At 36.4% G+C, this 22,457-nt stretch overlaps 1 long non-coding RNA gene across 1 annotated transcript in view; it reads right to left on the reverse strand.

Moving 5' to 3' along the window:
- Positions 1–22,331, reverse strand: part of LOC109489818 — a 68,638-nt gene extending 46,307 nt beyond the window's left edge. The window contains exon 1 of the long non-coding RNA XR_002142952.2: positions 22,112–22,331. This is a non-coding gene — a long non-coding RNA (uncharacterized LOC109489818). The remainder of the gene's footprint in view (positions 1–22,111) is intronic.
- Between the last annotated feature and the right edge of the window lie 126 nt (positions 22,332–22,457).

Consider the following 22,457-nt stretch of genomic DNA (forward strand, 5'->3'; position numbering starts at 1 on the left):
GCTTTCATTTCTATTCTCTTAATGATTTATTTGAGTGGTAGTTCTTAATTTTAATGTAGTCTACTTAGTGTGATGTAGCAATCATTTTCTTTTTAGGTAGTCTTTCTGTGTTCTACTTAGGAAACCTTTGCCTATCCTAATGCCGTGAAGATAATCCTCTATTTTATTTTCTGCAAGATTTAATGTTTATTTCATATTTATATCTACAGTCTACTTGTAATGGATTTGTGTAGATGGTATGAAGGCTTCTGTTTCATCTTTTATCATATGGATAGCCAGTTGACTCATACCACTTATTGAAAAGATGCCACCTGTCATAAACCAGGAGTCCATAGATGTATATGAAAAAGTTTTGAAATCTCTTTTCTGATCTGTTGGTGTTCTTCTCAATCCCTTTGCCAATTCACACTCTTGATTCTTCAATTCTATAAAAAAACATGATATTTGATAAATGAATTTCTCCATACTTTTTTTTCTTCTTTAAGATTCTTTGTTATTCTTGGTCCCTTGCATTTCCATATAAATTTTAGAATCAGCTTGTCAGTTTTCATAAAAACCTGGAGTTTTTATCTGGTTTGGTTGAATATATTCATTACATCAAAATCATTGAATTTAGGGAGAATGAACATCTTTACCATATCAAGTTTTCCAATGCATACATATTTATTAAGTTGTTCTATGCTTTCGATAATGTTTTATGGTTGTCTGGGTATGAAAAGCTTTTTATTAAGCTTATTCTTAGGCATTTGGTGCTTTCTAAGATTATTCTATATAGTGTCTTTAATTTTTTTTTTCTTTTTCTAAGTCCTACTTATTGCTGGTATGGAGAAATACAACTGATTTTTGTACTCAGCCTTCTTGCTAATACTCTAATTCTAAAAATTTATCTGAAGATTCTTTTGAATTTTCTTTGACCTAATCATATCATCTGTGAACAAAGAACATTATGTTTTACTTTCAGATCCTGTATGTTTCATTTCTTTTTCTTGACTATTGCACTGGGCAGGACCATCATTATAATATTGATTAGACGTGCTGATATTGGGCATCATTATCCCACTCAGATCTTACTGAGAAGGTTTTCACCAGTTCACTAATAAACACAATGTTTAAGTTTTTGTTTAGGTAGTCTTTGTCAGATTAAGTAAACTTCCTTCTATTTCTAATTTGAGGTTTTGGGTTTTTTTTTTTTTAAATAAATGTTGAATTTTACCAAATGGTTTTTGGTGCATCTACTCAGATACAATATTTCTTCTTTAATCTATTAATATAATTCATTAATTGCTATCATAATGTTGAGTAAGACTTGCATTCCTAGATTCATTTAACAGTCATATGTCTTATTACCTATTGGACAAAGGGATTTGATAATCCTTGTTGAAAAATCACATGGGCCTTTTCCATTTTCTCTCTCTCCTTCTCTTGGATTTTGTTTCTCTCATTCACCACTGTATCCCTCCCTAACATGAGACTTGACACCCATGTGGTCAAGGTAGATGCTAGCACTTAATAGGTACTGTGAAAATTTGCAGGGATTACTTAGATGCTTTTAGCTTAGATAGTCTGCATCATACATCACAGAACTCTGTTACATCTTTTTAGTTCCATAATTAGTTTAAATTAGATTTTAGGAAATAGCCCAGCAACATGAAGTAATATGTTAAGAATTCCTCTTAATAGGGGCATTTAAAAATCAGTATATGATTTAGGTACTATGTTTCTATGAGAATATTCTGATTAGGATTTCTGGAGAGTCTTTATATAAATTATTTAGATTTAGGAACAGCATTTGGAATCTGAGAGACCTTGTTTCCAACCCTTCCTCTAGGGCAGAAACATGCTTAGCATATTCAAGGAACATTGAGGAGGCAGATGTGGTTGAACAGGGTGAAGGATGGGTACTGTAGCAGGTAGGGTTGGAGAGTTGGGTGTGGGAAGATCATGTAGACCTTGAAAACCATTGTAAGGACTTTGGCTTTAATTTATTGAGAAGGGAAGCCATTGGAGAGTTTGAGCAAAGACCATGATCTGACTAAAGTCAGGATAACTGTGGCTGGTCTATTGAAGCAAGCCAAAAGGCAGAAATAAGAATACCCAGTGAGGGAGAGTCACAAGAAAACTGATGAAAAGTGGTCAAATTCTGGATGTATTTTTAAAGTAGAAGATACGAATTTTCTGGGGGAAAAAATGAACATGGAGTTTAAGAAAATGGGGAGTCATGATTAACTCCAAGGTTTTCACCTGAGCCTTTCGAAGGATGGAGTTACTTTTATGTGAAATAAGAAGTTGAGATTGCAGATGATGCAGGTTGGGGGGTGGATACCAGCAGCACAGTTTGGAGCAGGTTAAGTTTGCAATGTCTATTGGCCGTCCAAATAGGCCAAATAAGCCTGAAGTTCATGGATTAGGTCCAGGCTAGAGATATTTATTTGGGAGCCACTGGAATATAGATAAGAATTAAAGGCAAGAAAAGAAGTAAGATCACTTAGGGAAGGCATGTAGACTGAGAAGGAAAGACATCCATGGACTGACCCTTGGCATTTTAGTATTTAGAGACTGGGAAGAGAACAATTAAGATGGAAAGGAAGAGCTTGAGAAGAATTAGGGAAATCAGGCAAGTGCCCTAAAGCTAAGTGCAGGAAGTATTTCAAAGAGGACAGAGGATCAACTATGAGGATTTGCTTATCACAAGGTATATGAGGACTAAGAGTGAACCACTAGGTCTAACAATAGCACATTGTATTACTGAAGAGAATATGGATGCAGAAGAAAGGAGGTAACTTCCATGCCTGAGTAAATGAAAAGCTGTGGGTTTCAGTGTAAATTCTCTTTAACTCAAAGTTAAAGAGAAAAACAGAAGAAAATCCAAAAACACAAAAGTGGTAAGCTGTCTGAGCAATAAAAAGGTTATCTTAATAAATCTGTAAAAATCTGAAGTGAGATTCTAAATCTCCTTACCTGGGGAATCACTTCAGTCTTTAGGGACACTTGATAAACGATTCAGTGATTTTCACCTGGGAATGGGGTAGGGCACTTCTGCTGGATGCTACATTTCATCCCATTATTCAACAAGCAATTAAACTTGCTTAACAATTCCTTAATAGAGTGCACATGCATGCACACCTATGCGTGCATGTCCACGTGCATGCACACACAGACACTCCCTCTAAGAGTATTTTTGAACAAGGAAAAAAACCTTTAGATTTCAAGAACAGTAATTTCTTATTGTCAGTTTCATAAAACAAAATGTGATAGGCTATTCTTTGGCAAGCTTAGTTAATGACCAACTTGAGAGACCTGAGGCAAAGCCTATGGCAGTTAATGTTCTAGACACTAATATACAGTAAAAGACTAAATGTTCAACGTTTCTACTTCTGTAATAATATGAGTATTGAGACTGGAAAATTTCACAAACTTGATTTTTAAATTTTGGCTTGATCCATAAATTGTGTACAAAGTAGTAAAAAGCTGGCTTTGAAATATTAATTTTTACAACAATCATTTTGAGATTTTTTTCAGTCTTAAAAAATCTTGAATTAAGAATGACTGTACAAGAGATATTATTTCACTCAAAAAAAAATCTACAGCTCATATTCTCAGTGAGCGTAACATTAAAAATAAGCCAAGTAAAATTTTTGTGCATCCTTTGTCAGTTCCTTTATTGGAGATTACAACAGTTCTGTTTCTGCCCTGGGAGATGAGGTGAGCTAAGCTGTTGGCTGGGGCAGAGAAAGAACAGTGGAGCAAGAAGAAAGATGCTTTGTCATTTAATGACAAGCATTTACGTAGACAATGCAATGTCTAGATTTGGTGAACTCTCTTTTACTTTTCCAGTTTTCACAACAAAACCAGGTCACTTAACATAGCTTAAATGTTGGTTTTTAAAGAACTGTAGGATTCATCTCAGCCCCATGCATTGTGCTCTCCACCCCACCACTACTAGTTAGTAACTTTGGTAAAGTAACCCTCTCAGAGCCTCAGTCTGCAAAGAATCTTCCTGACATCATGTTATCATGAGGATTAAGTGAGATTTTAAGTGGTAAAGAGCACAAAGCTCTTTGAATTATTATTATTGTAGTTTAATAACAATACATTAGTTTCCTATTTCTAATGATCTTTCAAGCGTTGAGAAAAGGAAGAAGTTCCTATATCCATGTGGTCTTGAACTTACATGTCATTGATAATGTTGCTGCATAAAACTAAAAGAGCTACTAAAAGGTACATGAAGCTAGACCCTACCCCTAACTTAATAAATCCCTGTGCAAACAGATGAGATATGCATATTCATTTTTTAAACATACTAAACACATAAAATTATATTATCATTAACAATGATGGAAAGAATGTAATGTAAATGTTTTATGACTAATAGTGCACATATGTTCAATTATTTTGTTTTAAAACAGTAGTGAAATAGTACTGAACAAATGAAAAACAAAAGTAAGGTAAATAAAAAGAACAGGTGTTAGGGATTCAATTAATGGGATACATCACAGATTTTGTTTATTACAGCACTCATAAAAAAACTATGTATTTCTTTTATGAGAATTCCACAACTTACTTTCTGCTATGACACCTGCTGTGAACCAAACAAGAATTACTGAGTAGTTAAAATCAAACAGTCATTTACTGGACATATCCTAATGCTTAGCTCCACTGACCTCCTCAATACACTCACGTGCATCTTTCTGAGAATCTGTTACACAGCCCTGGAATTTTATGTTTTGTAATTTAAAAGAGCAACCATGATCATTCTGCATCTCCAATCACTCTTATCCTTCTCTATTTTTCCAGAGCACTTAAACCTCTTCTAACATATAATTTGCTTTTTTATTATATTTGTTATTTGTCTCATTTTATTAGACTATAGGTTCTCCTAGGCAGGGATTTTTGTCCATCTGGTTCCTTGTACCCCCAAGAACTTAGAACAGTGCCTGGCACAGAGAAGCAGATCAATAAATATTTGTCAAATAAATGAATGAATGAATGCTTAAGTGTCCCTCTTTAAAAAGATTAGGCACTCTCCCTTGGTTTCAGACTAGGTTTACAAGATTAAATGGCATGTTTTGACATCTTTGGCTTAATATTTTATATCTGTTTTATCATCCTCAGACACACAGTTCCATACAGTATTTTAAAAACAATCCAGCAATATTTTCTGTAATGATCTTACCATACTGACCTTCCCCACCAATGAAAGAATAATTCTTATGCCTTAAACCCAATAGCTGGTTCCATCCAGAAATTCCTTTAAAAAATGTTTCACTACCGATTTCTTTTGTTCTATCTTTGTTAACGACTTGATTCTTTTTTTTTTTAAAGATTTTATTTATTCATTTGACAGAGAGAGAGAGCACAAGCAAGGGGAGCGGCAAGCAGAGGGAGAAGCAGGCTCCCTAATGAGCAGGGAGACTAATACAGGACTCTATCCGAGGACCCTGGGATCATGATCTGAGCCAAAGGCAGACACTTAACCGACTGAGCCACCCAGGTGCCCCATAACTTGAATGATTCTTAAAAAGTATTCTTTCTCTGTTGACATTTCTTTGTGGAAAATTATTATCTATATTCTTTCCTGTTTTTTTTTTCTTGGATATTAGATTTTCTCCCAACTCTCATGTCTTTTTATCATCATTTCCCTCAGATATACAGTTAATATATTTTTTATTTCATTTCACTCTTTAATTACTTAATCACTACATCTCGTGTGCTTCTGTGTAACACTATCTTTATTCTTGTAGAATCAGTCTTGGTTCTGAAACACAAGTGCTTTAAAACTTTTTTTTAACTTTAAAATTTTTACTTTACTTTTTAAAAATTATAATTTTTTTTATTATATTACGTTAGTCACCATACAGTACATCCCTGGTTTTTGATGTAAAGTTCCATGATTCATTAGTTGCGTATAACATTAACTTTTAAAATTGTTTTTTGGTAGGCTTCTGAGATTTCTTCCTATTCTGCAGGCCTTTGTTTTTGACTATAAGTAGTCTTGGTTTTGAAAAAAATAGATTGCCATGATATCAGTGATACATCTTTTTGAGATCTTGCCCTGCTACTTATATTTCATTCAATGAAAACTAGTGACAACTGGAACATCTTGTGTTAATCTTTAAAAAAACTTTTCCTCCCCTTACATCTATTTCTACCATTTATTAATTTTTCCATTGGCTAATCTAAAATGTGCATATTGAGGGAAAGATACCCTGAGAGTTCTACAAATTAATGTTGTATCTGGTTGGTAATTTATTCTGTTCCAGGAGGAACTACTATAGTCATGGCCTCTTGGCTCCGTATACTACATTAATGCAAGAACTTTAAAATTGTTGTTTCAAGAGAACCTTTTTGTTTGTGGGTAATGCTAATAACAATGTAGTATTAGATTTTTTTCCAACTCTTAGCTTTCCCCACTAGAGGTATTCAGCCTTCTAGATATATTCTTTTCTGTCCCCATAACTCTAAAGAGGTATTTTCATGTGTCCTCACATCCATGAACAACGTAGATTCCTTTCTATTCCAGAGCTACTAAATTCTAATTCAGAATTTGAGTTGTTTTGGAGGGTGGCTATCTGTCAACTTCTGACTCCTGTGTTCCTTTTTTGTTTTTGCCTTGTCACATTAAAGGTGTTGCTCCAAAAATCAATCTTTTCTTCCTTGGCTCTCAGAACTCAGGTAAACTAATTTCATAATACCATACGTAATGGTACTAAAATGTAATGGCTAATCCCTGGCAGCTCATTTAAAAAGGGCTACCACTTTTTCAGCTCCTTTGTTTCCTTCTGGGTTAAGTTCAGGCTATCAAGTACACTGAAGAAAACTGTGGTCTCTTTCCATATCAGCATCTAATCAGGATCCCCTTTTTTTTACCCCCCAGAGAGAGATTTATTTTAGAGAGCACACGTGTGCGAGAGAGCGGTGGGGGGAGGGAAAGGGAGAGGAAAAGAGAAAAATCCCCAAGCAGACTCCCCGCTGATCGTGGAACCTGACCTAGGGCTCGATTCTAGGACCCTGAGATCATGACCCAAGCCGAAATCAAGAGTCTGCTGCTTAACCGACTGAGCCACCCAGGCATCCCAGGACCCTCTTCTTATACAAGCCATAGATGGTAGTTATCTATCATGAAAGATATTTAAAATATATTTTTTCCAGATATGCTCATCACTATAACAGGAATTATTAGCCATGGTCTCTATCATAAATGAGTTTATAATAGGGAATGAGAGACAAGACATGAAACAACTGATTATGAAATAAAGATGATAAAATTTGTGGTGGGTGGTCAGAGACAAGGTGAATCAATGAAGATTAAAGGGCAGATAGGAGTGGGAAGGAAGGAAAAAGATCTGAAACGGGGGTTAGGAGACAATGTTTTATGTTCATGAAACAGAGAAAATGGAGTATAGGAAGAATTATATACCATTCAAAGTTTTGTACGAGAAAATTAATAGAAATACTGAACATACAAGAAAATATTAACTAAAATATTTCTGTTCATAATTCTTTTTCTGAATATTAATTTAATGCTTTAGAATAAAGTTTTATGCTTTAGAATCTTGTCTTTGTACAGCCCTGGATATTTTATGTTTATTGAGCACAGAATTTACACATAATCTGTAGTTATCTGAATTTGAGTCCTAGTCCAAATTATATGAACTGGGTGACTGTTCATATAGCCTCCGAATCTGTCTTACACATAGGAGATGGAAATAATATCTATTAATGCCATAATAAAGCTCAAATAGAACCATATATAGATTATAAAGGCTCTACAAGTAGGACATTCTCCATTAACATTGGTGTGTATAAACTTATATAGGCTATATCCTTCCTTTTACTTGTTTTTTATTTTAGAATCTAAACAGGGGATATGTTATTCACCATTTTATTGTGAGAAGAGCTTTCATTCTTTATCTGGAACATGGCAGCAATCATTCTCTAGTTAGATCTAAATGACTGAATTGCAAGGTGAACCGTATTGGTGACTAACTCATTTTCCCTCACCTCCAGCACCCTCTTTTCCCAAGATCAAGCAATTTTCCTGTGTAATGAACTGTATCTGCTATCAAGTGGCCTGAAAATTAAGAGGTCCAAAGCCTCTCCCAAGTCCTCATTTCCTATTTGGTATCATGATGTCTTTTGCTGCTACATCACTGATCTATGTTTCCCAAGGCTATACAAAGGAGAAATGCAAAAATGAATGGAACTACAGAACAATTTTATATATGGGGGGAAAGCTTCAATCGATTTTGAATTATTCAGGTGACGGTTTTCTAGCTAATGGGTTGTCAAATTCTTTGCATCAAATGCTTTTTTCTGCTTGATAGTCTTTTGGTTTGTCTGATGCTGTCTATCACTGGAAGGACAGCAGACGCAACAAGGACATGATTTAAAACCAACCTCAACCACCAAAAGTGGAGTTTAGTAGTTTGATGTATGCCCATATCACACCCAAAGTCTGAAGAACTTGAGTTCAAGGGAGAACAAAAATATAAGCAAACTAGGTAATAAGCGGGAAAAAATCAGGTTGCATTTTCTTCTACAAGCACAGAAAATAAAATAGGGAAGAACTACAATCAATTTATTTAATCATCTCAAAAAACTAATTATATTTTTCTCATAGAGTTAATGTTTTTATTTTTTTCCTTTAGCAGACATCTGAGTAATTTCTTCTACTAACCATTTCTGCTATTTATAAAGTTTATGCTGAACATATGTTTTATATTCATATATTACTTTTGGCATTTACTAAAAATGTTATCAGTTAGCTAATGAAAATACGCGCCAGAAAATTTTTCATACTATTATGACATTATTTGAAAAACAGAAACAGATATTTATCGGTGTCTTTACAGATCAAAAGCACAATATCAAATGGGCAGATTCAGGAAACAAGTTGAGCTACTAAAGAGAAAAGATACTTATTTAATGAGACTAATGAAATCAGCATACACAAAATGACTAGATTCCACAACTATTTACAACATTAAAATAGTGTAAATTGTTAGTTGTAATAGCAAAACACATTGAATAACGTTTGTTCTAAATGTGCATGCTTTACATACTATTTTAACTAGGAATAAACTGAGCTATAACTATTAAAATATGGTTTCTGAAGGTAAAACAACATAATTATCTAAACATATACAATATAAACAATATCAAATGTAGGAATTAAACAATAATTTGGCTCTTTGTGGACATTTTTATGATATGTAAAAAATTTACGAAGTAACTTAGAAAAATGTGATTAAATTCAATTGCATTTGACAGTTGGCCAAAATCTAAGTAGATAATTTCAAAGACAAAACTGGTCATAAAACCAAAGCCAGTTCTTTGCAAACACCTTAAGAAATAAAAAGCAGGTATTTTTCAGAACTATATCAAGGTAGATTTAACATAATAGCCAAATATTTGATATACCATGTCAGTTCAGACCTGTTTTTGACATTTTAACTCCATCACAGGGTGAACAAGAGGAAGAAGTAAAAAAAATATAATCAACTCAATTTATGTTACTGAAATGAGTAAATATCATAGGGACTGTAGTAACATACAAAAGAGCCAATTATTCAAAACTCATTAGTATTTGACTCTAGGAAGAGTTATGCTGATCTAGCAGGTTTGTACAGTAAAAATTCAAAGTTCTATGTCTTACAGCTTTTAAAATAACTTCCCCATACATGATCTCATGTGACACTCACTAAAACCATTGAATATGTAGGGAATTTTGGTGTGTAGAGAAATTAGATTTGATTTTGCAGAGAAGGACTCAGGCACAGAGTCAAAGAAGTTAGGTGATTTATCCAAGGTTAAACCCACAGGAATGAGTTGAGTGTGTACTCTAAAATCTCATTCATTCATTCATTCATTCATTCATTCATCTTTTGTTAATATTGAAAGTATCCTTCCATTCTCTAAGTGACTTTTGCCAGTTGAAGGCAATCTTGATAGAGGAGAGCAAGAAAAGCCACCTGAAATTAGGAACTTACATAGAAAATCAGCAAAATGGAAAACTGGCCAGAATTGTATGGTTTGGATATGAATTAAAAGTATAAATATTGGCTAACAGAGATTTGTAATTTTGTCAGACCATGCTATGCTGTCTGTTAGCTTGGTTAAGAATTGACTATGTCTTTACCACACAGCTTTAAATGGAATTACTTTTATATAGAGAGAAATAAATCTTAGTGGCTTAAAATAACACAAATATATTATCTTACAGTTCTTGAAGTCAAAAGTCAAAAGTGGGTCTCACCTGGCTAACCTCGAGGTTTTGGTAGGATTAGATTCCTCAAGAAGGCTCTGGGCGGGGATCTTTCTTTGCCTTTTCCAGCTTCTAGGGGCCACCCACGTTCCTTGGCTCATGGACCCTTCCTCCATCTTCAAAGCTAGCAACATTGGGCAGAGTCCTTCTCATGCTGTCAGCTCACTAGTTCTTTATATTTCTGCCAACCCCTTCTGTTTTTAAGGGCATTTTTGATTAAATTAGGTCCACCCAGATAATTCAAGATATCACCCTATTTCAAGATCAGCTGATCAGCAAGCTTAATTCCATCTGTTTACCCACTTCTGCAGCCTCATCTGAAATAGGTAGGTATCCCTTTTATTTGATGCTCTTACTCTTTTGGATTCTCTGCCCCCAAAACACTGTACTTTCTTCTGGAGGGGTCTGCATACACTGTAACTTCTGCCTTTAACATTCTTTCCTCATTTTCCTGATAAATTCTATCACTTCTCCAAGAAAGACTTCCCTGACTCCAGGTTAGTTTAGAAGTCTCTCCTATGTATACTATATCTCCTGGACATTTATTCAACGGTCTTTTTGTCAATGTTTCTTTCTGCACTTCTTGAGGTCAGAAAGTGTGTGAAGCATTTATAGCCCCACACAGCATTTGTCACATAGAATATGCACAAGAATAGTAACTGAATAAATGAGCTAATGAATAATGGAATCATAATTTTGAGTATTGCAGTCTTTCTAGTTTACAAAAACCACCCTTAGTGAATAACCTTACACCCAAAACAATTTTTAGGATTATCATCAAGCCCTTTGTATCCATTAATAAAAATTACCACTATCCGTGGTTTTGAATGTGTTCATAATACAAAATTCAAAAAATATGAAGCTATTCAGTACAAAGTAAGTTTCTTTTTCCTGTGCTTTAGTCCCCCAGAACTCCACTCTAGAGGCAAACTTTGCTACCATGTGTCCTCCCACATAAAATCTATGCACTTACACATGCATGGGTGTGTATAATTGTGTGTGTGTATGTGTATGTAGTAAATAGTAGCAAACTATACACACTGTTCTTTACCTTGCCTTTTCACCTGACTTTACTTTTTTTTTTTTTTAAAGATTTTATTTAGTTATTAGACAGAGATAGAGACAGCCAGCGAGAGAGGGAACACAAGCAGGGGGAGTGGGAGAGGAAGAAGCAGGCTCATAGCGGAGGAGCCTGATGGGGCTCGATCCCACAACACTGGGATCACGCCCTGAGCCGAAGGCAGACGCTTAACCGCTGTGCCACCCAGGCGCCCCCTGACTTTACTTTTTATCTTTAAGAGCTTTTCAGATTCGCTGCTTCATCCTTCCTAAATGATTGCATAGTATTCCTAGGAATTCCTTTGAATTACTCTCCAATTTATTTTGCAGTAAGTACACTTACCCAAGAATTCCAAGATGGTTAACTTTTGCTAGCATATAACAGGAATCCTTGCAGTTAATTGATTATTGCATAAGAGCTAGCAAGAATTTGAAACTTAGAAAAATTCTAAGTATTAGACACTTCAAAATCCACTAATTAGTTAGAAGCTAAATGAAATACAAACTGTTCTTTCAGTAAGAGTATTTTAAATAAATACACATATAGATTTTTTTGCAATACTAGGCATAAAAGAGTTTGAGTAGGTTGCAAGATCCAGAGCTGAGATGATTATTTGTTTAATCCAGTATGGAATTTATTACACATTTAGGTGTTTTCCTGTGTACATATTCTAAACCATTAGACAATTCATGTTTTCAATCAGTGTAAATAAACTACCAATTTTCTTTTCCAATTTTTAAATTCTAGTTTCAGGTGTAGAATTTAGTGATTCATCACTTAAATATAACACTCGGTGCTCATCACAAGTGCCCTCCTTAATAGCCATCACCCATTTAACCCATCCTTCCACCTCCCCTCCAGCATGCCTCAGTTTGTTCTTTATAGTTAAGAGTCTGTTTCCTGGTTTGCCTTTTTTCCCTTCCCCTACGTTCATCTGTTTTGATTCTTAAATTCCACATATGAGTGAAATCATATGGTATTTGTCTTTCTCTGACCGACTTATTTCATTTAGTGTAATATTCTCTTAGCTCCATCCACATTGTGCAAATGGCAAGATTTCATTCTTTTTTATGGCTGAGTAGTATACCATTACATATGAACCCCCTCCCCCACATCTTTATCCATCCATCAGTCAATGGCCCTTTGGCCTTTTTCCATAATTTGGCTATTGTTGATATTGCTTCTATAAACATTGGGGTACACATATTCCTTAGAATCAGTATTTTTGTATCCTTTGGGTAAATACTTAGCAGTGCAATTGCTGGATTGTAGCGTAGTTCTATTTTTTTAAAAGATTTTTTATTCATTTATTTGACAGAAAGAGAGAGAGCCAGAGAGAGAGGAAACACAGGCAGCAGGAGTGGGAGAGGAAGAAGCAGGCTCCCCATGGAGGAGCCCAATGCGGGGCTCAATCCCAGGACTATGGGATCACGCCTTCAGCCAAAGGCAGAAGCTTAACAACTGAGCCACCCAGGTGCCCCTCTATTTTTAACTTTTTGAGGAACCTCCATACTGTGGGACTGCAAACTAGTTCATCCACTCTGGAAAATAAGCTACCAATTTCTAAAAATTTTTAATCATGGTGAGACAAACTCACGTATTTTCAGTGGCATCATATATTGGAACCGTCCTTTTCAAAAGTAAGCTGACAATAGGCTTAAAAAGATACAACCACATTTATTCCCATTGACTAATTCCAGTTCTGAGACTATTTCCCCAGGAAATGATCAAAAAACCAAAAAAAAAAAACATACTACAACAGTGCTCATTATTCATAAAACAAAAAATGTAAGTGATTCAAACATTCAATAATACGTAACTGGTTTAGTAAATTATAGTATACCAATTCGAGGAATGTTATAGTCAAGTAAAAAAAAAATTTAAGTATAAGGTTATGTGCCGATATAGGAAAAGGTGTGTGATATGTTAAGTGAAAAGGCATAATACTAAATCACATGTAGTTCTCGTATGTATACGGAAAAAACTAGGCATCATTGTAACTATATAAACTATACATGTGAAAAAAGTCTGAATAAAACCAGTATTGGGGTAGAAATAGGGACGACTGCTTTTCCTCTAAGTATCCTGTAACTTTATAGTGGACACATTTCAGTGTCTCTTCATACGTCTTTTGAGTTGATAGCACCTTCGTGCACAGTGGTAAGTCCTGAAAGAAAAGTGAAACAGAAGTGCAGAGATGCAGAGGTAAGAGATGGAGAGGTGTTCCTATCTATCAAAAGGTGTTCCAACTCTTTACCTATGAGACCTGATTGTTCTCCTACTCTTGGATTCTATGAAAAAAAATCATAAACTTACATACTTATTATAAATTTCTATATGTTTTTTTTCCTTGGGTCAGTTTGAACTGGTGTCTGTTACACACGAACCAAGAAACAAAACTAAGGCAGCTTTTATATTTCTTTCATTAAAAAGTGCTATTGCCATCTAATTACATTGCAAATAGTGTTATTTATCCTTGGGTAGTAAGTTCACTTCTTGTGCAGACAATTCCTTAGATAATAGTTAATGGAAGCCAACAGTATTTCTAGATGATATAACAAATATTCCAACTAATGCTAAACAAACAACATGTTAATGTCATCTCTTCTTTTTGCCCTTTAATTAGAATCATTCCACCTATGCCTGAAGTGACATTTTTGGGGATAAAAATTATCTTTTAGCCTTGTTGAACAGAAAGGCATGGTGTGGGTTATGCTCCAAATATCTGGCTCTGATCTTTGTCTAAGAATTTGCTTTTGCTGTATTACCTATTGTTTACTGTTTACCATGTGCCAGGCACCATGTAAAACACTTCACCTACAAGATCTCATTTGCTCTTCACAAAAGCTCCTGTGCCAGAATCATTCACAAATGGCAGGAACTTTTGCTCTTTTCCATAGTTACTGAGTCTGCTTCCCCTTTGACAGGCAATGCTTTTGGTATCAGAAATACAAAGATGAAAATTTCATGCTGGGAGAGAAGACAGATGTAAAACATAGTAAAAGTGGTAAATGCTACAACAGTGGTGTGTACGAGGCACTCTGAAGGATATGAGGAAATTACTAGCTACGTGAGGCAGGTTGTCTAATTCCCAAGATTTCTGACACAATTGGAGAAGTGCTGAGATAATTTGAAATCCAGGAAAAGAAAACGAGTCTGCCTTCTTGGAAATATAGAAGGTAATTTGGAAGACAGAATCTGAATGGAGAGGATGTTAACTTTAGTGCATTAGGCTGTTGTAAACATGATAAAGGGAAAAATGGTATTAAAAGATACATTGGAGACTTTTAAAATATTCACTTATCATATAATTTTGAGGGCCTGGCATGTAGTAAGACAGTTTTAGGAGTTGGAAAGACCACTACAAGAATGTCCAACCTGAAACTATTACTGTTATAAACATCGAAATATTAACTATGGTTTATATTGCTTAAGATTTAACAATAGTACTACACTATTTGTTAATATAATCTGAAAACGTTATTCTTCATCTGTGCTTCATTTGGATAGCCACATCTTGTATTTGTATGGCTTTTAGTTGTGGAGTTATTCCTTTATAAATGATTATTCAAGAGGAAAAAAACTTTTATTAAAGTTCCTTTGTTGACTGCTGTTCTGCTCACTTTTCTTCTGCTCCTCTTGCTATCTCCCCACCATCAGAATACCTGTATAATGTGGACACTCTTGACTTTAACCCTTTCATGGATTACAATTGCTTTCATTACAAGGTCCCCAATACTGGATAGAATCTTTATGTGATCTGGTTCCTGTTTACCCACTTCTCCAGCCTCATCTGGAATAGGTACTCCTTTTGATGCTCTTATTCTCTTGGATCCTCTGCCCCCAAAACACTGTACCTTCATCTGGAGGGGTCTGCATATGCTGTAACTTCTGCCTTTAACATCCTTCCCTCATTTTCCTGACAAATTCTATCACTTCTCCAAGAAAGACTTCTTTGACTTCAGGTTAGTTTAGATGTCTCTCCTACGTATACTGTATCTCCTGGACATTTATTTAACAGTCTCTTTGTCAATGTTTCTTTCTGCACTTTTTTTTTAAAGATTTTATTTATTTGACAGAGAGAGAGACAGCGAGAGAAGGAACACAAGCAGGGGCAGAGGGAGAGGGAGAAGCAGGCTCCCTGCTAAGTAGGGAGCCCGATGTGGCGCTCGATCTGAGGCCCCTGGGATCATGACCTGAGCCGAAGGCAGACGCTTAACAACTGAGCCACCCAGACACTCCATCTTTCTGCACTTCTTGAGGTCAAAAAGGATATGAAACATTTATAGCCCCACACAGCATCTGTCACATAGAATCTGTCACATACTACAAGAATAGGAATTGAACAAATGAACTAATGAATAATTATTAAAACTATGTGGCACAATGCTAAATGTTACATAAAAAGCAATGATCAATTACCATGTTAAAGGTGTTTATAAATTAAAGATGAACAAATAAATCAATAAAAACATTTATCAATCATGAAACTTAGAGCCTGCATACTTTGGTAGGCAGAACAGTGGCCTCCAAAGAGGTCTATGTCCTAATCCCCAGAACCCGTGAATATGTTAGGTTATGTGGGAATTAAGGTTGCAGATGGAATTAAGCTTGCTGATCAGCTGATCTTGAAATAGGGTGATATCTTGAATTAACTGGGTGGACCTAATTTAATCACAAATGCCCTTAAAAACAGAAGGGGTTGGCAGAAATATAAAGAACTAGTGAGCTGACAGCAGGAGAAGGACTCTGCCCAATGTTGCTAGCTTTGAAGATGGAGGAAGGGTCCATGAGCCAAGGAACGTGGGTGGCCCCTAGAAGCTGGAAAAGGCAAAGAAAGATCCCCCCCTAGAGCCTTCTGAAGTAATCTAATCCTACCAAAACCTTGAGGTTAGCCATGTGAGCCCCATTTTGGACTTCTGACTTCAAGAACTGTAAGATAATATATTTGTGTTATTTTAAGCCACTAAGTTTGTGATGATTTTTTGCAGTAACATTAAGAAACTCATATACATACCTATATCAAACAGGATTAACTTTAGCTGCCTACAGCAGAAAATCTAAGATAATGGTGGCTTAAAGAAGATTTGTTTATTTCTCTCTATATAAAAGAGATCTGGAGGTAAGAAGCCCAGGGCTAGTTACGTTATTCTAGTGTGTGAAGGACTCTAGCACCTTCAATCTTGTTGCTCTACCTTTCCTAATCTTAAGGAGCTCTAGCTAACAGTTCTGATTTCAACCAGAAAGAAGAGAAAGAATGGTGAACCACTTGCTTTTGAAGGACATTCTTCCTCAACGTTGCACACATCGCCTCCACTTATCTCACTGGCCAGAACTGAGTAGCACAGTAGCACCTAGATACATGCAAAGACCATTCAAGAGGCCATGGGTATGAGGGGAGGGTTCCATTATTAAGAAGAAGAAACATATAGGGGACAACCAGTTATCTCCACCTTAATACTATGGTATATGAGTTTCTTTTCCCCTCCATGTTTTAAGTATATAAAAGTAGTCTCTCCTAGATTTTACATCATTAGCACAGGGGCCTTCATTCTACAAATAGTTATTGAATAATTATTATGTAATAGACTCTGGCATATTTCTAAGTATTTGCCAGATTTTGCATGTACACACAGTACAACGTTAAGTATATGCTTAGCCAATGAATGACATAAGATATTTGTATCTTTACAAACTTCAGTGTCGTGATCAACAGAAATAGAATTCTTGATTGACAAAGGTTAAATACATTCTCTATGTGTAGTACTGTGGGGCCTGGCAGGAAACAAATGGCACACTCAAAGGGTAAATTGAAGAGAGTTTGATGAAAAGACTATTTACAGAGATACGGGCAGGCTTTAGGGGAACCAATACGGGATAAAGTCCCCAAGGACTCGCAGCATGAGGACACCATTGCCATCCCTAGGCCTGAAGGGACAAAGGGAAGCAGTTTTTGGAACTTGCCAGGACCTGTTACCATGAGACAGGATTGTATGACTAGAACCATGGCCCTAGGTAGAGGAATGAAGCTACTGCCAAAAGCCACAAACAGGCAGGAGGGACTGTGGGGGAAGGTGAAATAAATATCCTGACCTCTCTCTATTTCCTTCCTGTGATCATTTGCCAAGGCCTCCAAATTGGCTGAAGCCAAACAGAAACCAGAAGCAAAGGAGCCTGGGTGTTGTGGTCCATAAAAATCAGCCTCTAAGAACATAGAAAAGCAGAGAATGGACGTTGAGGGACAGAGAAAAACCAGAATATGAAAAATCAAAGCATTTTACAGAGTTGGGATGACTCACAAAACTTTGAACAAAGAGAGAAAGGAATTGATCCAAATAGATCTGTATTAGACCTGGCATAAATAAAGATGAAGAGAATGATTAAAACATAAACCAGCGGAGAGGGGCAGAATCTGTGATCTATTTATGTAATTAGGATAAAGAGACTGAGCTAGAAATAAAGACATAAGAAGGAACGAGAAGGATCTGACCAAGGATCTTAAAGTTGTGGATATATTTGACCATAGGATGTTTCTTATTGTCAAGTTTTTCATGTGAGCTTAAGACAATTGGGGGACACTGAAAACCTGTTATTGGCTGCAAGTATTTTAAATAAATATACTCCAAGGAGGGGCGCCTGGGTGGCACAGCGGTTAAGCGTCTGCCTTCGGCTCAGGGCGTGATCCCTGCATTATGGGATCGAGCCCCACGTCAGGCTCCTCTGCTATGAGCCTGCTTCTTCCTCTCTCACTTCCCCTGCTTGTGTTATCTCTCTCGCTGGCTGTGTCTATCTCTGTCAAATAAATAAATAAAATCTTTAAAATATATATATATATACTCCAAGGAATGAAAAGTGGCAGTGACTGTAACTGAGGATCTGTGGATTATGGGTCAATGAAATAGTCATACTCTGCACAGAACCAGTTACTTAAAAAAAAAAAAAATCAAGATGCCAGTGAAAAGACATACATGGAGACAAAAGGGGGAAAAAAAAACAGCAGTAGAAACCAGGTATCAGATCCCTGATGTGGTAAATTACTTAAAATTCACTCAAATCCAGAATATGCATGTAGCTCTTTAATTTACCTACAGTTGTCAAGTATACAAAAAAATGTTATTGATGTTCTAATGGATATCAGTAATAGAAACTGTATCTTCCATGAAGGCAGCCTTTGAAAACAATCATATTAATTGCTGTGATTTTATGGAAAGATTAGTTTTTGGATGTTCATTAACACCCTTCAAACATCTTTTTCTACATTCATTTATGCTTACATCTCTCTGTACTAGACATGGTCCTGAAAAAAATACCCCCAAAATAAGAAGCTATGTGTGCTAACATTTCATTGACTTATATTAAAAATAGGAGCCTTATTCCCCCAGAGGGAAAAACCATTTTATGCTGTAATATATAATAAAACCACAGGGAGGTTCAGGGAAAACATTTGTCCCTATTATTACCTCCTGGGAGACTTTATTAGAAAAATTGGTGTGGGTCCCAAAGGCAGCTGTTGGTTCTGGATCACTCAGCAGTCATGTTTCTTTCCTGACTCAGCAACTATAGAATTTGGTCAAACTGCATCAGTTAAAGCACCATTGCCCTCTTTTGTCTCACTGTGAACCCCATGTCCAGAGTCACTATTGAGCTAAGGATTGAGGGGCAACATTAGGGGACTTCTAAATTCTGTACTTTGATGGATAACCTGTGCCAAATTCATTCTTTTGCTTTCAAGGCTCTAAGATTAAAATTACATGGTAATGTAATTAATTTAGTTGATGCAGTTGATGTTATCTTTCAACAAAAATAACCAACTTCTTATTTGGATGAAGATTATAGAATCATATTAAAAGTTATACTTCCCAAATGTGTTCAGGAAGTGAGGTATGTGAAAATCATATGCTCGATGTAGAACACCATGAAATATCTACATTTTAAATTCAAAGTAATTTTATGTCAAATTTTATCCTAACTTATACATGAATTGTACATGGAAAGCAAACAGCAGATGCAAAGGGTTTATGAAAACTTTATAGAAAAAAACCTCAGTATTGAATACTCTTCCCATTTACGTCTTCCTTATAAATTTAAAAAAGATTGTATTAATTCATTTTTACCAGAATACCTCTTTCAGCACATGCAATCCCAGTGCACACTAGAAGCAGAATATTAACATTCCATTTACACTTAAATTAGGAGCATATATATTGAATATATATATTGTATAATGACACTATAATAACTAAAATTAATTATATAAGATACATGTTAAACTCTTACTAGTACCCTGACCATGGTTGATTTAAATGAACCTAAAATTTTAAATAAAGCTAAATTATAATAAAGCTCTTCCTTTTCTAAATTTATTCTAAAGATTTTTTCCAATTCTTTAGTTATATTTAAGAGATAAGGAGCAACCATCACATATGCATTAAACAGCAATTTATTCTGAAATTTACTGTTGTCTGCTTTCTTTTCAGTCTAGATTTCAACAATTTTGGGTATGTTACAGTGAACAAAATGTATTAATAAAATATTCAATTTGAAATATATATCATTATTCCAGGATTTTAAAAAACGGAAATTTTGTATTATAGAAGATTTAGGGTATCAATAATATTTCCAATGCATATTTAAAACGGGAGTGAGCAGAGTTAATCATTTGGGGAAAACCATTATAAAGACACTAAAATCAAGATCAATTAGTTTCAAAATAAGGCAGGATATAAAGGACAGTAATCAGCTTTTATACCCATGATTTCAACTGTTCCTAACAACTAAGGTGATGAAGGCAAACAATTTTCACTTTATATAGGAAAGGTCAAGAATATTAATTTAAGAAATATTTCCCTACTGAGCATCTACTTTGTAACTAGGTACTCCACTAGGTCCTGAGGGCACAGAAATGAACAACAAAAAAAGTCTAGCCCAAGCTAACTAAACCTGTAACCATTAAAGTAAGGAAGACAATAACTACCTACTTGTCCCTTTGTCTCTTTGATTTTAAGGTGAGGATGAATACTGAAGGAAGCTTAATAGGACCGACATTTCAGAAAGAGAACAGGACATGAGCAATACTTCCTAAGTTTAAGACTAGGTAAAACGTGTGCTACACACTTTCTACTTAGAAAGTATTTTTCACCCCTTTCTGACTGGAAATTAGGGTAGCTATAAAAAAGTTGTGTGTGTTGGGAGGAATCGCTGGATTCAGAAGGCAATTGAAGAACACTGTACAGCTTTTAGGAGGCAGGAAAAAATTACTGCTTGAACCAAGCAAAACATGGGCATGGTTCTGGTTCTGACATACACAAGTTCAGTTAACATGGTATTAAGGAAACTGAGGACTGCTGTACTTAAAATGATCATTAAGAGTAATGATTCTAGTTTTGGCACTAGGATGAGTAGATATATAGACATAATGTATAGCAAAGAATATTTACAGTCACATTTCATGCACTAATAAATAATGCATTCACTTCTCAAAATGCCAAAGAATATGTGGAAGAGAAAATTTTCATCTATATTCAGGATTAAACTTTCTAATTTTAAATTACCAGACTTCAGATGTAAATTTATTTCAGTTGAAAGGTTTGAAGAGATTAACGGGTCTTCTAAAATTCTAGAGTATTTAAAAGATGATTTTATTATAATAATCTTGCCATAGGTATGGCAAAAATTATAGACAAATTTATTGTTCACCTACTATGTGACAGCACTGTGCTGGACGACTTACTGTCTAATACTCTATGTCACATTTCAGTTTTCTCCATTTCTCTATCAGTAACTTTTACATTGTTAATTTACAACTAAATTATTTGAAATACAGCACATTTATTCTATAAAACTGGTACCAAAGACATGTCCTCATCTGAACGGGTTGGAGGGAGGAGAGGAAGGGAAAGCTAAATCCTACTGAATACTGAAGACCTGACTTTCTCACTATTTGTAGTGTTATCTATATGCTCTTTCAGAAATCCCCAAACTTGTATAAAGTCAGAGACTTGAGATAAGATCAGCAATCTATCAATTTCAAAGACCACGTTTGCCTGCCCTTGTTTCTTGCCTTCAGGTTCTATTCAGCGATAAACTGCCCATTTGGGTAGTAAATCGTGGCCTGTTAGTACCTTAACTCTATGTCTCAGCGCCTCCCATCTCCTCCGTCTACTCTAAGGGGAAGCAGGGAGGAGGGCCCAGAGCACCGCGGCGGGGCGGGGGAGGCCGAGGTGACAGCAGGTGAGAGCCTGGTGCGGATGAGGAAGTGAGACAGGGGCCGTGTGGGTATTACTCATTCCGCTTTACCGCCGGTGTTGCCTGCAAGCGGAACTTCTCGCCTCTCTTTCGGTCCAGCTGAAGTTCTATCTAATTGAAGTCACTTCCCATCCCGGTTCGCTTGGGGGAAAACCGTGCGTCCGCGTAAGGGAAGGGAGTCAGAACTGCGGCGTCAGGTAGCCTCTTCCGTGACGCCGCGAGTCCTCGCCGTCAGAGGCCGAGCTTCCCAAATCAGTCCCTACCGTTCCCCGAACCCGCCCTCCTTCTACTCTTGGGAACTCCCCGGGTAGCCCAGAACACGACCCTCTCCCGCGCCCCAGGATGCGCTGAGAGAACACACGCTGTGTGGGAGCGGAGCCCAACCTCGACCGAGCGGGAGGACAGGTTGCTCCGGACACTGCAGGCGCAGCTCTGAGGGCACAGGGTCCTGAGAGCAATCAGCCAGACCCGTCCGTGCCCCAGGCAGCCGCGGCGGGTGTGGCCAGTTCACAAGCAGAACGCCGCTGAGCCTCCTACTTTACCTTTCTCACTCCGACTGCCTGCCGCCCTTCTGACCACGTCCCCACAGTTTCCCAACGGCCCCCTCCCCCATCCCTCGACACCTGAGGGAAACTTTTCCCTCTCCCCTCAATTCAAACTCAGCTGCTTCTACGGTTGCCGCAAACCGTCCTCTCCCTAGCAACAAGGTTCCGGCCGTAGAGCGAGCGGCTCTAGGTGTAAGGAAGGTGATGTCGTAAAACCGCGAGTGTCGTAAACCAGGTGCGGTGGGGAGGGGGGAGGGGTGGAGGCGGAGGGGTTAAAAAAAAAAAAAAAAAAAAAAAAAAAAAAAAAAAAAAAAAAAAAAAAAAAAAAAAAAAAAAAAAAAAA

This window comes from Ailuropoda melanoleuca, chromosome 15 (genome assembly GCF_002007445.2).
Source record: "Ailuropoda melanoleuca isolate Jingjing chromosome 15, ASM200744v2, whole genome shotgun sequence".
In the NCBI taxonomy this organism is placed as follows: domain Eukaryota; kingdom Metazoa; phylum Chordata; class Mammalia; order Carnivora; family Ursidae; genus Ailuropoda; species Ailuropoda melanoleuca.